The sequence below is a fragment of the Mustelus asterias genome, chromosome 24, assembly GCF_964213995.1.
Source record: "Mustelus asterias chromosome 24, sMusAst1.hap1.1, whole genome shotgun sequence".
NCBI lineage: Eukaryota > Metazoa > Chordata > Chondrichthyes > Carcharhiniformes > Triakidae > Mustelus > Mustelus asterias.
Genome location: NC_135824.1, coordinates 28,998,595 through 29,014,132, shown reverse-complemented (window position 1 = coordinate 29,014,132; position 15,538 = coordinate 28,998,595). Strand labels below are relative to the sequence as shown.

Sequence of the window (15,538 nt, the reverse complement as noted above, 5' to 3'; positions counted from 1 at the left end):
TGACTCACAGTGCCAGGGACCCAGATTCATTTCTGGCCTTGGGTCACTGTCTGTGTGGAGTTGTACTTTCTCCCCATGGGTTTCCTTGAGGTTTCCTTCCATAGTCCAAAGATGTGCGGGTTAGGTTGATTGGCCATGCTAAATTGATCCTAGTTCAGGGGGATTAGCAGGATAAATGTTTGGGGTTACGGGAATAGGGACTTGGTGGGATTGTGGTCGGTACAGACTTGATGGGCCAAAAGGCCTCCTTCTGTACTGTAGGGATTCTATGGCTCTCTGTGACTTGAAGTTGCATGGCATGGACTTCTGGGCCAAGTTGAAAGACCCCTCACGAGATGCAGTGCTGGAGTGCGAGTAATGGCTTGAGATTTTGGGCCACAGCGTGGAAGTTGAGGTTTCCTTGTATGCAGCAAAGTGTGGCCACGCCCTCACACCCTGCTGATTGTCTCTCCACTGTAAGCCACAAGGTCTGACTTCTGGTTGGGATCCAGTGTTGCTTCCGAGTCTATTTCTTGCGGTTTGTTTCTGGATAGAACATTGCATTTGGCTCCGGTGTTTATTTTGACTTCTAACTTGGCATTGGTGGAGACTATATGTAGTGCAGTGAATATTTCTCCTTTTTATGTGGCCGATTCTAGACTTGCAATGGATGATTGTGTTGATGGCACCTTGGACGTTTCAGTCAGGTGACACTGTTACTCAGTGATCCTAGTTATACACCTGTCCCTGGGAAAGTTACTGTCGGGGTTTCTGCAGGCATTGGAGAGAGACTGCCGTTGTTTGGCTTTGTGTATTTGGTGAAGTGATTCCACTTCCACTTGCCACTGCGATCACACTTTTTTCCATAGGTGAAGCCTTGTGCCCTGTCTGGAGGGTGGTCATTGCAGTCGGTGCAGGGCAACCATTGAACCAAAGATACTCCAGTGTCCCACCAAAATGGTGCCATTTCCTGTCAAAAATCTTGATGGAACGTTTCAGATTGTTCATCGACTATTGCCATGGGGCGGCACAGTGGTTTGATTTCCGGCTTGTGTCACTGTCTGTGCGGAGTCTGCATGTTCTCCCCATGTCTGCGTGGGTTTCCTCCGGGTGCTCCGGTTTCCTCCCACAGTCCAAAAGACGTGCTGGTTAGGTGCATTGGCCATGCTAAATTCTCCCTCAGTGTATGCGAACAGGCCCTGGAGTGTGGAGACTAGGGGATTTTCACACTAACCTCATTGCAGTGTAATGTAGGCACACAGACTGCTGGCTGCTGCAGTTGATGCAGAGCACCCCCAGTACTGAACATTCCCCTCCTAAACCATGCTGTTCCCTGCTGGAATTCCCCATTCAAACTCTTGGACTGCTCATTTAAAATGCACATTTCTAAAGCAGACTGTAAAGTCAGGTCCTTCTGTTTAAGTTGCTGTTTCCGGAATACATCGTTTTCTATCTCTAACTGATCTCTAATGAATTCATCAGTAAATGCTCCAAATGCACATTTTTCTGCTCAGGCCTTTCAAGCGTCCATCGAGGACTGGATTGATTTGAACAGTTTCTGAGAGTAGAACGGAAATTAAGGCAGTCTAAAATTATATTTTCAAGCGGGGACTGTATTTCTTCGAATTTCTGTCGGATGATTGTGGGGTTCTTCCAATTGAATTGAAATAATCTAAACTTTGCGAGCACTGCAGGTCCTGCTAAGTTCAGCAGAGTTTCGGCTTGTACCTTTTTGGGTTTTTTTTCGATCAGCACTGCAGCACAGAAGAAGATCCATTCCTGCTTGAATCTGTCCCAGTTGTCCGCCATGTTCTTATCGAATACACATGGGCAAATGTTTCGAAGTCGCTGTGCCATACTGGCAGGCCTGACACCATGTAGTTCTGCGTGGCCTGTTAAAACAGTGACTGCACCAGGGACACTCAACAACTTGGAGATTTATTATCTAAGCATACAAAATCTCATCAACCCACCTACTCGGCCCAAGATCCCAGGTAATCCTGCCAAGCTCCACCCCGTGACACCCCATATGACCGCATCATAGTCATGTGATGACCTGGTCTACACTCTTTTTCTTCTTAACTGGGACCTCTCCCTATCTCCTACCTGGGACTCTTCTTGATTCTGTCACTCCTTTCCCAGGGCAGAACCAGTTTTAGCGTTGCTCTCTTTTCAAGCAAGATCTCTAGACTTGTCCTCTGGACAACAAAATTCTAGATTGCACATTCACTGTCTACTCCCATTCCGCGCATGTGCAGAAATTCCCGAGGCCTATTGGAACTTTCAACCCCCTGGCTTGACAAGAAGGTAAGTTGGATCTCATTTTACCTTCTACCTTTACCCCATGTCCATGTCACGATGCTTAATTTACTCAATAGAAAACATCTTAAAAATGATTTATTGTGCTGCATTTTGTCTCCTGTATGTTGTAGGTCTGTGAAAATTATTTAATGTGATTGGCCCCTTTGACAGCCTGATGATATCACTGCTGGATTGCATTGGGAATATTCCCGCAATCACTTGCAAAATGAAAGAGCTGAAATACATGCCAGAGCAATCACTAGATTTTTTTCAGTGTGGTTGGTGGTGAATACCAACACTTCACCACTGATTGCAAACTCTTCATTGCTTGCCTCCTCGAGGCTGCTGCTAAAGTGTTTTAACATGTCTTTGATCTCCAGCTGTTGTGGTACACTTTGCACATGACATGGATAAACAAGTTCCAGAAAAAAAGATGCCAAACATGTACCGAGGAATGCCTATGAAGATTTTGCAGATGATAAATGATGCCTACTTTTTTTTTGGATTTTCTGCTAACTTTTATGAAAGTGCCACAGTATCGAATGGATACTGAAGTTTATCCTGACATTTAAAGTTTGAACAATAATGCGAGGGTGCACTGCAGCATGTCACCCAAGGCTTCCCCATCAACACCATCTAGATCCATGCCCTCCACCACCAAGAAGGATAAGGCCAGTAGTTGGATGGGAACACCATTGCTTCCAAGTTCCCTTCTTTTCAAACACCACCTGAAATTGAATATATCGTATACCGTTCCTTCACTGTCACTGTGTCAAGAGTTTGGGATTCTGTAGTTAACAGCTTTATGGGAGTGCTTCCATCACACGTGGTTCATAAGAAGTCCTGCCACCTTTCCAAAGGTAACCAGGGAAGGGCAATAGAGTAAAGTTTATTTATTAATCACAAGTAAGGTTTACATCAACACTGCAATGAAGTTACTGTGAAAGTCCCCTAGTCGCCACACTCTGGCGCCTGTTTGGGTCAATGCACCTAACCAGCATGTCTTTCAGACTGTGGGAGGAAACCAGAGCACCCGGAGGAAACCCACGTAGACACGGGGAAGAATGTGCAAACTCCACACAGACAGTGACCCAAGCCGGGAATCGAATCCAGGCCCCTGGCACTGTCAGCAGTGCTAACCACTATGCCACCGTGCTGCCCCAATGAATGCTAATTATGTCAAATCTCAAGAAAGATTAAATACAGAACAATGACATGATAAAGAATGCAAACTCAACAAATGGAAGATCACTGTTACAAAAATATTGAGGGTTGATTTCCCCTTATCTATGGTTGAGAATTCTCAAGGAAGATTCGTGGTTATAGGATGTGGCAATTGGGATATCAGAGAATTTCAACCCTTGATTTTTCATCTATTAATTTAACTCCGTGGTCTCCAAATAGTTGGTAGCGATCGACAGGTAAATTCCAGAAAGTTGATTGTTGGCATTCAGATCAATCAGTTCATTGTCTGCCAAACCATGTCAAAAATCTGCGAGACTCAGGCGACGAGATTCTTGCTGGCGCCAAAACTTGGAATAAGCTGGGTGAAGGCAAAATGATGAGCGAGGAGCCGGAACATCCGAGAGGGCAAAAACCTACCATTTCTCCAAGGAACGGGAAAATGAATTTCTTTTTACGAATGTCAAAGGCAAGACCATTTCTCAACAGAGTGTAGCCCTGAGTAAAAGAGGTAATTTGGAACCACATCACAAGACGACGCATGCAGAATTTCAAGAACATTTCCCTTTAAACAGCTGGGGGGTTAAAGGCAACTTTGAAAGCTCAACAGCCATTCTTTTTGAAACATGTGGCTAAAGGCAAGGCTATCAAAGAGACACCTTTCTGCATTAGCCATCTGCTGGCAAAATGTAAGAAACTGTTCACCGATGGTGAAGTTATCAAGCAGGCTATGATCGTCGCTGCCAACATCTTGTTCATAGACTTGAAAAACAAAGATGAAGTGATGACAGCCACCAGGAGCTGGTCATTTAGCATTTTAACAGTCACCAGAAGGGTGGAATTGTTGTCTCAGCAAATACACCGAGACTCGGTGCTGTGAATGTTTCTCACTGCAGTTTGTTGAGTCAGTAGACATGATGGAAACGGCCCAGCTGATTGTTTTCATTTGCATGGTATTCAAAACCTCAACAACAAAGAAGGACATTTGCCACTCAGAGAGGACAAGAGGCAAGGATGTTTATAATGAATTAAAAGGTATGAAATTTGCGACCAAGAAACTGGCTTCAATCACAACGATGGTGCACCGTCAATGCTAGTCAATGCAAGCTTTGTTGCACTTTGTAGAAATGCTCCCGAATTCCCCTCCTTTGTCAATTACCACTGTCTTATCCACCAACAAGCACTAGTGAGAAAGGTTATTGACTTTTCTCAAGTAATGGCAGTTGTTGTCAATATGGTCAACACAATTCAAGCCAGAACCGACAATATCACTTATTCAAATCATTACTCGATGAGTTTGATGCCACCCAGCTTGGTGAGCTAATCCTTCATGCAGATGTGAGGTGGTTAAGTCGAGGAAAAGTCTTCCAGAGATTATTAGATCTGCTCCCTGAAATTGTCACCTTTCTTAAATCAGGAAATGAAGTGTACAGCGAGCTGTCAGATAATGCATAGTTGCTAGACTTGGCGTTTCTTATCGACATAAATCCAAAATGGAATGAGCTGAACCGTGATCTGCAGGGGAGGGATAGAAACTTGTCACACCCGGTCAGTGCAGTGAATGTGTTCAAGCTGAAACTGGGCCAAAATTTACTGAGCGCTTCCCAAATCTGGAGAACATCCAACAACAGGCCAAACAGGAAGGGTCCCATCCAAACAAATCCCATGACCACCTGAACAAACTGGAAAAGGAATTCAACAGACCATTTCAGGAGGTAGACAAGATGGAACAAAGCATTAAGTTTGTCTCAAATCATTTTCTTCAAGTGGACATTAAAGAACTGACAGCAAAATTTCAGTAGGTGTTCAAACAAAGCAATGGATTTAACATGGAAATAATTACCATGCAGAATGACATTGAGGTGAAAGCTGGGTCAAGGGATAAAGACTATTGGGGACTTGTAAAGCAAAGGAAGATGCCTCTTCAGGCATCGTGCGCACTCATGGTGAAGGCCTGCTTTGGTTCCACATACCTCTGTGAGATGGCTTTTTCCCAGATGAAAATCGCCAAGTCCAAATATCACACTTGTCTCATAGATGCCCATCTGACGGACTGTAGGAGACTGTCCATCTCAAACTATAACACTGACTTCACAGCACTCACAGATAGTGTGCAAGAACGGGTGTCACACTAAGAATGAGTGAATGTTCTGTGTAGTATTACATTTTTAGGGGCTTTAGTGAGTTGAATTTTTAAGAGTGGATCTTGAGCTATACTTAGAATCTAAAAGTGATCATGTGCTTAAAATGGTGGAGACCACTGATTTAACTAATACCAGGGTTGTGATTTCCTAACCTATGCTGACTGTGAACCCTCATCCTTATGAGGGTTCAATCAAGAAATCAGCTTCTTAGAATTTATATTGATTTAAAATTTATATTTATTTTGGGCAGCACAGTGGCATAGTAGGTAGCACTGCTGCCTCACAGCGCCAGGGATACAGATTCAATTCTAGCCTCGGATCACTGTCTGTGCAGTGTTTGCACATTCTCCCCGTGTCTGCGTGGGTTTCCTCTGGGTGCAGTAAAGTATTAACTCTGAAAGATGTGAACAACAAGATTATAATATTGGTCCAAAGATCTACGGGTTAGGTGAATTGGCCATAGTAAATTGCCCCTTAGTGTCAGCGGGTAAATAAGTAGGGTTATGGGGATAGGGCCTGGGTAGGATTGTGGTTGGTGCAGACTCGATGGGTCAAATGGTCTCCTTCTGCACTGTAGGGATTCTATGATTCTATTGAAATACTTCATATCAGCAATATGTTGAATAGTGAGTTAATACTAAAAACACCGAGAGTCATAATGCTAAATATTCTGGAATTTGGCTCAATTAACCTTGGGAACAGTGAGAAGCTTTGCAGAACCTGCCCTCAGTACATCCAATGAATTGGATACAAGCATGAAGTTGAAGTTGTGCTATGTAATACTAATAACAAATTTATTGGTGGTCATTCAAAAATGCCTCCGTCAACTATTTGAATGTATTAAATTGTAACTGTAGTAATATTGCAAAACACATTCGACCACATGGTAAGGGTAAATTGTGCACGGTCTGTGGAAAGAACTGGTTTGATGGATAGAATGGTATTTGCTTATCATTCATTTTCTTCTGTTTTCTTACTCCAAAGGACGACCTTGAAATCATTTCCTTGCACACAGAACAACTAATGGAACCTGAAAACTTTTGTTGTGGTGCTAAAATTTGACATATTGGTTGTGCCTCATGAGGTTCTAGAAGGGTAAGGAACAGAACCCTCAGTCCTCGAAGGTCTCGTTTCTGATGTCTGTGTTCACAGCTCTTACCAGTGGATCCAGGCCTTTCTATTCCAAAGAGAGATCTTAAAGTCCAGGAGTGCAGTGAAGTATTAACTCTGATAGATGTGAACAACAAGATTATAATATTGGTCCTTAGATTGAGATATGTCTTTTAAAGGAGACTGTGCTCGGAGATGTTATCAGAACACTTGCTAACATTCAGGACAATAGTTGCGCACCAGTGGGGGTGATTCTGCCAGCCCACTGTGCTGTTTTAGCACAGGTTTAATCTGGTGTTGTTAAAACTCTTACTGTGTTTATCCCAGGTTTAACCTGGTGTTGTTAAAACTCTTACTGTGTTTACCCCAGTCCAATGCCGGCATCTCCACATCATGATTGTTTTAGCACCACAGTGTGCCGGGAGACTCAAGCAGAGGCTGTGTAGCGGGCTTCCCACTGGACGCCACCACATCCACGCATCTCCGGCACCAAATTTCCAGCGCCGTCAGCTCTGTGCCAGAAATCGGTGTGGAGCTGAATAAATTATGTTAATGAAAAATTTGCATTACATTAGCGGGCCTGGGCATGGGTTGGGGCTGGCCCAGGCACATCTGGGGAGCCAGCGATCAGAGAGTGGGGGGAAGTCAGAGGGGCAGCGATGCAGGGTCACAGGGCTGGCCAGCGAGCGGGAGGCCAGAAGTGTGGAGTACTGCGCATGTGCCGATCTCGACACTAACGGATCAGCACGTGCGCAGTGACCCGCTCAGTGCTATGTTTCCAGTTTCTCCAGCGGGAATAGGCCCTGCACACAGATTTTTAATGAGATTCACACTAGAGCATTATGAAGTGCACAGAATGTGGGAGACTCGTTTTGAAAGCCCCTCTGAAAAAACCAGCAGGATTTACTCCAGTTTTTAAGCGAATTCTACACAGAATTCTTTTGGGAGAATCCCAACCCAACTACTTGATCGTGGCTAAAACTACAAAGAGGAGGGGAAAAATACAATAATTGGGCATTTACTTTTGCTTACATAAAACACTTACTTATAGTTTAACGGTTTCGTGAAGCAGTTGATTTCATTACCATTTGATTTGTTTTAAAAAGACCTTTCAAACTCGGTCAACAAGGGCTGAAAATTATTTGCAGTGTTAACTGACAACTGTAGGCCACCAGACCGGGTCATCATTCATCTACAGCATCTGTATTCTAAATACAGGGTCATCATCCACCTTATCGATAAATGTCTTGGGTGACAAACCATTCTGTGCAACCCCTATTATTTTTGATTAATTTCTCAGTGGAGCCCATGTGTGTAAAAGCTTCAAGCCACAGGCATGAGTGCTGCTGATATTGGGACTACCCTGAACTATAGTACTGTGCACTCAGATCAATGATATTTAATAAATGATATATGACATGTACTTACAAGTCAATGTGAGTAATCTAATATTAGCTTGCAGGAATTGCTCTTGTGCCTTACTTGCACTAACATTGTGGTCAATTAAAGGCAATTTTCTGGTGTATTCCAGCTAAATATACATTTGCTTAGATGGGACAGTAATGCAGCAATCTAATAAGATGGGAGGTAGAATCAAAGTGGAGGAAATCTATTGGCTTGTTACGTCAGTGAAGAGGTGAGAGTGAGTCTACAAAACAGAGATTCAGGTGTATCCCACTTTGGAGATTTTGAGAATTGTGGGAGGTAATGGCCGAGTGGTATTACCGCTAGACTATTGTGATGAACCATCGTTGGTTCCCACTGGATAGTACTGAGCCAGGGTCTGGCCAGTACTACAAGGATGTACATATGTTACTGTTGGGTTGTGCTACTTGTTGCTGTTGGGGTTAGGGTGGGATTGTTACACCTTTGTACCGTAGTGTTGTGGTACATCCCAGTCGGGCTCCGCCTCCTGGGAGAGGTATAAAGGTCCCTGCTCTGGCTGGGACCCCTCAGTCTGGGATCGTGTATATAATTATTGGCTGCTTCATTACAGTAAATAAAAGCCTTTATTTCCCGAGCATCTAGCCTCGTGTTTGATAACGCGCATCAATTTTATTTACTGTTGTTAAACTCTCGTCGAAGAAAAAAAAAGAGTATGGAGCAGATCCTGAAGCCAGAACGCCTTACACTAGATCCACGTGCGGTGGGCAACTCTAACACCTTCGACCACTGGCTGAAGTGCTTCGAAGACTACCTGGCAGCCTCCGCAGCGGTCACCACAGATGATGACAGACTCCGGGTCCTCCATGCGAGGGTAAGCGACACTGTCTACCTCGCGATCCGTGCGGCCACCGATTACACAAAGGCCCTCGAGCTTCTGAAGAAGCGTTATATCAAACCGCCCAAGGAAATACACGCTCGTTACCTCTTAGCCACTCGACGACGGCAGTCTGGCGAAACGATGGAGGAATGTGCGAACGAGTTCCTGCAGCTAGCCAGGGGCTGTAACTGCAAAGCTGTGTCGGCTGAGCAGAGCATGTACGACCTCGCCCGAGGTGCGTTTGTGGCGGGAGTCAGATCGTCGTACATTCGACTTAAACTATTGGAGAAAGGGAACCTTGACCTTACCCAGGCAATCGAGCTAGCGGAGATGCTGGAGACGGCCTCCAAAAGCTTAGTATTGTATCCCGAAGACCACGTGGAGACAACATGGCAGGAGCAGTCGCCAATCCCTCCTCGTCCCTCGGGTTCGAAATGCTGCGTAATGGCGTACTCACACTCGGGCCAGACGACGGCAGCAGCTCCGGGCGGCCCGCGGTGTTACTTCTGTGGGGGAGCGAAGCGTACTCGGCAACTGTGTCCCGCTAAGGCTGTGTTGTGCTCCGCCTGCGGTAAGAAAGGGCACTATTCGAAAGTGTGCCGATCTAAATCTAGGAACGGCAGTGCAGCCTGCGATTCTTCAGAGCTCGGCTCTTCGTCGTCGAAATCATCGAGGGGTTCGTCCACGTGCGAGGCCAGGACGACGCCATTACGGTCGACGGAGTCGGAGGTGTGTGACCACCAGGGGTCGCTGAGTTTGGCGCCATCACCCACGTGCGACTTATGGGAGCGGACATGTTGGTCGGCACCGACCGCGAACGACCAGCAGCGGTCCTCCTCGTCGATTTCAGCTGCCTGCATTGGCGCTCATGAACCAACAGTGGCGTTGATCATCCTGGACCAGGCCAAGCCTCATAGACTTGACAAATCTATGATGAACATCCAGGTAAATGACCACGTGATTTATTGTCTGTTTGACAGCGGGAGCACTGAGAGCTTTATCCACCCAGACACTGTGAAGCAGTGTGGATTCCGGATTCAACCTGCCAAACAGACAATTTCTATGGCATCAAGGTCCCGGTCTGTCACCGTGCTAGGGAGTTGCGTGGTAACTTTGACGGTGCAAGGCACAGTTTACGAGCGTTTCAAGCTCCTAGCGTTGCCGCACCTTTGCGCGCCAATATTTCTCGGACTAAACTTCATGGTCCACTTGAGGAGTGTAACCCTGCAGTACGGTGGGCCACTCCCTTCACTGGCAGTGGGAGAACAGCAGCAGCCTCCAAATTGCCCAACGTGCCCCTGTAGCCTCTCGACGCTGAAGATCACCACACCCTCCCTGTTCCAGAATCTTGTGCCAGGCTGCAAGCCCATCACGACTAAAAGTAGGCGTTACAGCGCTGAGGATCGGATCTTCATTAGATCTGAGGTTCAGCGGCTCCTCAAGGAAAGGATCATACAACCCAGCGCTAGTCCATGGAGGGCGCAGGTCGTGGTGGTCAAGAGCGGGAACAAACCCCGGATGGTCATTGACTATAGTCAGACCATTAATCGATACACGCAGCTGGATGCGTATCCTCTCCCGCGCATATCTGATATGGTCAATCAGATTGCGCAGTACCGGGTGTTCTCCACCATAGACCTCAAGTCTGCCTACCACCAGCTCCCCATTCGCCCAGAGGACCGACAATACACGGCTTTTGAGGCGGATGGTCGCTTGTATCAATTTCTCAGGGTTCCCTTTGGTGTCACCAATGGGGTCTCGGTCTTCCAGCGTGCTATGGACCGAATGGTGGACCAGAACGGGCTGCGGGCTACCTTCCTGTACCTGGATAATGTCACCATCTGCGGCCATGACCAGCAGGACCACGACACAAATCTCCTGAATTTCCTACGCACTGCATCTCGCCTGAACTTGACCTATAACAGGGAGAAGTGTGTGTTTCGTACGCGCCGTTTAGCCATCCTAGGATACGTGGTGGAAAACGGGGTCATTGGCCCTGATCCAGACCGTATGCGCCCCCTTTCTGAACTTCCCTTGCCTGCTAGTGCAAAAGCACTGAGAAGATGCTTAGGCTTCTTCTCTTACTATGCGCAGTGGGTTCCCAATTACGCAGACAAAGCCCGTCCGCTTATTAAGTCCACGACTTTTCCCCTAACGCCAGAGGCCCGATTGGCCTTCGATAAATTAAAAGCCGACATCGCGAAAGCTACGATTCACGCTGTTGACGAGTCCATCCCCTTTCAGGTGGAGAGCGATGCATCTGATTTCGCCCTGGCCGCCACACTTAACCAGGCGGGCAGGCCCGTCGCATTTTTTTCCCGCACCCTCCAAGGCCCCGAAATCCGGCATTCAGCGGTGGAAAAGGAGGCCCAGGCCATTGTGGAGGCCGTCAGGCACTGGCGCCATTACTTGGCGGGAAAACGGTTCACCCTGATCACGGACCAGCGGTCCGTGGCGTTCATGTTTAATAACACGCAGAGGGGCAAGATCAAGAATGACAAGATCTTGCGGTGGAGAATTGAACTCTCCACCTATAACTACGACATCATGTACCGTCCAGGGAAACTCAATGAGCCCTCGGATGCCCTCTCGCGTGGAACATGCGCCAGTATACAGGAGGACCGTTTGCAGGCTCTCCATAATGACCTATGCCATCCTGGGGTCACTCGGCTCTACCACTTTATAAAAGCCCGCAACCTGCCCTACTCGGTGGAGGACGTCAGGTCCGTAACACGAAGCTGTCGGGTTTGCGCAGAATGCAAACCGCACTTTTACCGACCTGACCAGGCACATTTAGTCAAGGCCACTCGTCCCTTCGAGAGACTGAGTGTCGATTTTAAGGGCCCCCTTCCCTCAACAGATCGGAATGTGTACTTCCTCAATATCATTGACGAGTACTCTAGGTTCCCTTTTGTTGTTCCCTGCTCTGATACATCCGCTGCCACGGTTATCAAGGCATTCCGTGATCTCTTTACCCTGTTCGGGTACCCCGGCTACATTCACAGTGACAGGGGCTCGTCGTTCATGAGCGATGACTTGAGGCAATTCCTGCTCTCATACGGGATTGCCTCTAGTAGGACCACGAGCTACAACCCTAGGGGTAACGGACAGGTGGAACGTGAGAATGCTACAGTCTGGAAGGCTGTCTTACTGGCATTGAAGTCAAAAAGTCTTCCAGTCTCCCGTTGGCAAGAGGTGCTCCCTGATGCGCTCCATTCTATTCGCTCACTCCTGTGTACGGCAATCAATGCTACTCCCCATGAGAGGATGTTTTCATTCCCTCGGAAGTCTTCCTCGGGGACCTCATTACCGTCTTGGTTGACGTACTCAGGACCCGTCCTCCTGCGGCGACATGTAAGGGCCCGCAAGTCCGACCCGTTGGTCGAACAGGTCCATCTCCTCCACGCCAACCCTCAGTATGCCTATGTGGCATACCCTGACGGGCGAGAGGACACGGTCTCGATCCGAGACCTGGCGCCAGCAGGGGACGTAGCAACCCCTGTCGCTCCCATACCCCCTGTTACAAACCCCTTAACTCTTGTTTCTCCCCCGGACACGGCGCGGGCAGCATCGGGACCATTGCTTAACCCTTTTACTCCCGTGTACAGCTTGCCTGAGTCCAGAGGATGGTCGCCACTGCAGGGCGTGTCAGGGCCCCATGGACTACCGTCACCTCAGGGTCAACCGGCCTGTGAGTCCGTGGAAGAACAGCTGGACGCCGCCTTGGGGAGAACGCCACCGCAAGTGCCCACTCCGGTGTCACCGCCGGTATTGAGGAGGTCACAACGATGGTGCGGTCCCCCTGACCGTCTGAACTTATAGACTGATGACACTTTATTCTGTTTTTGTACCCCGCCGGCCTTTGTTCTCAAAGGAGGGGTGAATGTGGTGAACCATCGTTGGTTCCCACTGGATAGTACTGAGCCAGGGTCTGGCCAGTACTACAAGGATGTACATATGTTACTGTTGGGTTGTGCTACTTGTTGCTGTTGGGGTTAGGGTGGGGTTGTTACACCTTTGTACTGTAGTGTTGTGGTACATCCCAGTCGGGCTCCGCCTCCTGGGAGAGGTATAAAGGTCCCTGCTCTGGCTGGGACCCCTGAGTCTGGGATCGTGTATATAATTATTGGCTGCTTCATTACAGTAAATGAAATACTTTATTTCCTGAGCATCTAGCCTCGTGTTTGATAACGCGCATCAACTATTAATCCAGAAACTCCGCTAATGTTCTGGGGACCCAGGTTCGAATCCCACCATGGTGGATGGTAGAATTTGAATTCACTAAAAATATTTGGAATTAAGAATCTACTGATGACCATGAAACCATCTTCAATTGTCAGAAAAACCCATCTGGCTCACGAATGTCCTTTAGCAGTCCTCAGCTGGTCTGACCTACATGTGACTCCAGAATCACAGCAATGTGGTTGACTCTCAACTGCCCTCTGAACAAGGACAACTAGGGATGGGCAATAAATGGTGGCCAGTCAGCGACACCCATGTTCAACAAATGAATTTAAAAAAAGATAGAGGGGGCAATTCTCCCAAAAGAGTTCTAAGTGCTTAATTCACGGGAAAAATGGTGTAAGTCACGATTGTTTTTTCAGTGGGAGTTCAGACTTGAATCTCAATGCAGAGATCACAATCATGAATCTCATTAAAAGCTCAGGAGGCTGTGGGGGACTATTCACGCCAGCGTTTGACAGTTATGGGCCTATGCGCAATGCCCCGAACTGTCAGCCTGCAGTTTGCTGGCCAGCTCGATCACTGACCAGGCCGGGACTCTGGATGTGCTGCCCCTTCACCCCCCGACCCCCCCGCCGAAGGCTTGATTGCCCCCTTCCCCTCCCGGAGTACCCCGACCTCCAGTCCCTCCCCAGCAGTGACGATCCCCCTCCCACCAACCCAGTAGACACCCCCACACACGGGAGGCAGACCCCCCGGAAGGCAGAATCCCCCCTGCCCCAGCACACCCCCCCCCCCCCCCCCCCCCGATGGGGGTAGACCCGACGGCAGACCGCCCCAGACCGCCCTGTTCGCTTGCCTCCGTCCAGCCCCAACCAATCCTGTCTGCAGATTGGCAATGGGACACCCCCACCCCCACCCCCATCCCTGCCGATTGCCCCCTAGGCCCCGCCCCAGCTGGCCCGTGTCCCTAGGCCCCACCCCCTTGGCACTGCCCCCTAAGCCCCACCCCCTTGGCACTGCCCAATGCCCAGTGCCTCAGTGCCCCCTGGGCATGGGCACTTTGCCCATGAGGGCAAAAGCTGGCAATGCCAGGATGCCAATGCCCTGGGGGTACCGCCCCCCACCACCTGACCCCCTGGGGGGCCCCGATTGCCCCCCGTTCATTCCGGTGGGGCCTCCCGTTAGTTCCGCAAAAGTGGAGAGCAACTCTAAACCCCGCTGGAGTGAATTTTTACTGGCGGGGTGGGAGATGCAATCGGGCCTGGAGAATTCAGTCCTGGGCCCAATAATCACATTTAAAATAGATTCAAATAAGACTTACAGTACTTACCTGCTGGTTCCACTGGTTTCCTGCATGGTCCCAATCACGCTGGATTTCCGTTGCTGGGAGATGCGCGTGCGTCGGGAGCACATGCACGAATCCTGCGAATCAGCACACGCGTGAATCTCCCAGCCCGACCCCCCAAAATAAATTAATGGGTTGGAATGGGAGAATCGCCCCCAGAGGGCAGGAAATTTACGGCCTCGCTCATCCCGAAACTGTAAAATCCTGCCCGAGGTCAAGGAACTTTCCACGGTCTACCCCTCGCCCACTCCGATTCCCGTGGCGAGCCGGGCGATAAAGTTCTGGCCAGAAACTTCCTTCCCTGATGACCAGCACTTCAGGGACAACTCGAACATTGTCCCAGTTGCAACGTTCGTGGTTTGGAAGGAAAGTAATGTTGCTTTCCTGTCAGATAGGACAATTAAAAATCCTTCCGATTGCTAATGTTTGCAAGGCAGACATGAAGATGAGCTTCGTATTCATATCTGAAACTTCAGCTTTCTCCGTAGAATTATTCAAAGGTAAGTCAGGTGCTCTCCTAGCTCGTGATACTAAATGGTGTGATGACTAAATGGGCACATTCAGTCATTCTACAGACGTATCACAACAGGCACAGTTGCCAGCGTGCGAGAGAGAGTGTGCCAGAACACACACGCCTCTGAGTCACAAAGTCACCAATTCAAGTCCCATTCCAAAGACTTGGGCAGACTCACTCTCCAGTGGGGTAGGAGGGAGTGCTGCATTGTCAGGAGTCTTTCAAATGAGGTGTTAAATCGACGTCATGTGTGCCTGTTCATCTCCATGTAAAAGATTCCAATGTGCTATTTGATGAAGAGTGAGGGACCTCTCCTCAGAGCCGTGGCTCATATTTATCCTTCAACTCACATCCCCAGAAGCAGATTATCTGATCATTATTTCATCATGGTGAGAGTTTGCTGTGCATAAACTTGCGGCTATGTTTCCTATATTATAATTGACTCAGGGTGGAATTTTACGAAAATAATTCACATGTTGAACCAGCAGGCAAACGGGAGTGTTCCAGGCTCATTT

General features: G+C 48.2%; 1 long non-coding RNA gene across 4 annotated transcripts in view; it reads right to left on the bottom strand.

The window, feature by feature from the left end:
- The window catches only part of LOC144511057 (uncharacterized), a 70,127-nt gene extending 55,130 nt beyond the window's left edge, over positions 1 to 14,997 (bottom strand). For 3 of the 4 annotated variants that reach the window (XR_013500739.1, XR_013500738.1, XR_013500737.1), the window contains exons 1-2: positions 14,495 to 14,997; positions 4,866 to 4,977 (exon numbers count right to left, since the gene is read on the bottom strand). This is a non-coding gene — a long non-coding RNA (uncharacterized LOC144511057). The remainder of the gene's footprint in view (positions 1 to 4,865; positions 4,978 to 14,494) is intronic. The other variant, XR_013500740.1, reaches the window with a different exon arrangement.
- Between the last annotated feature and the right edge of the window lie 541 nt (positions 14,998 to 15,538).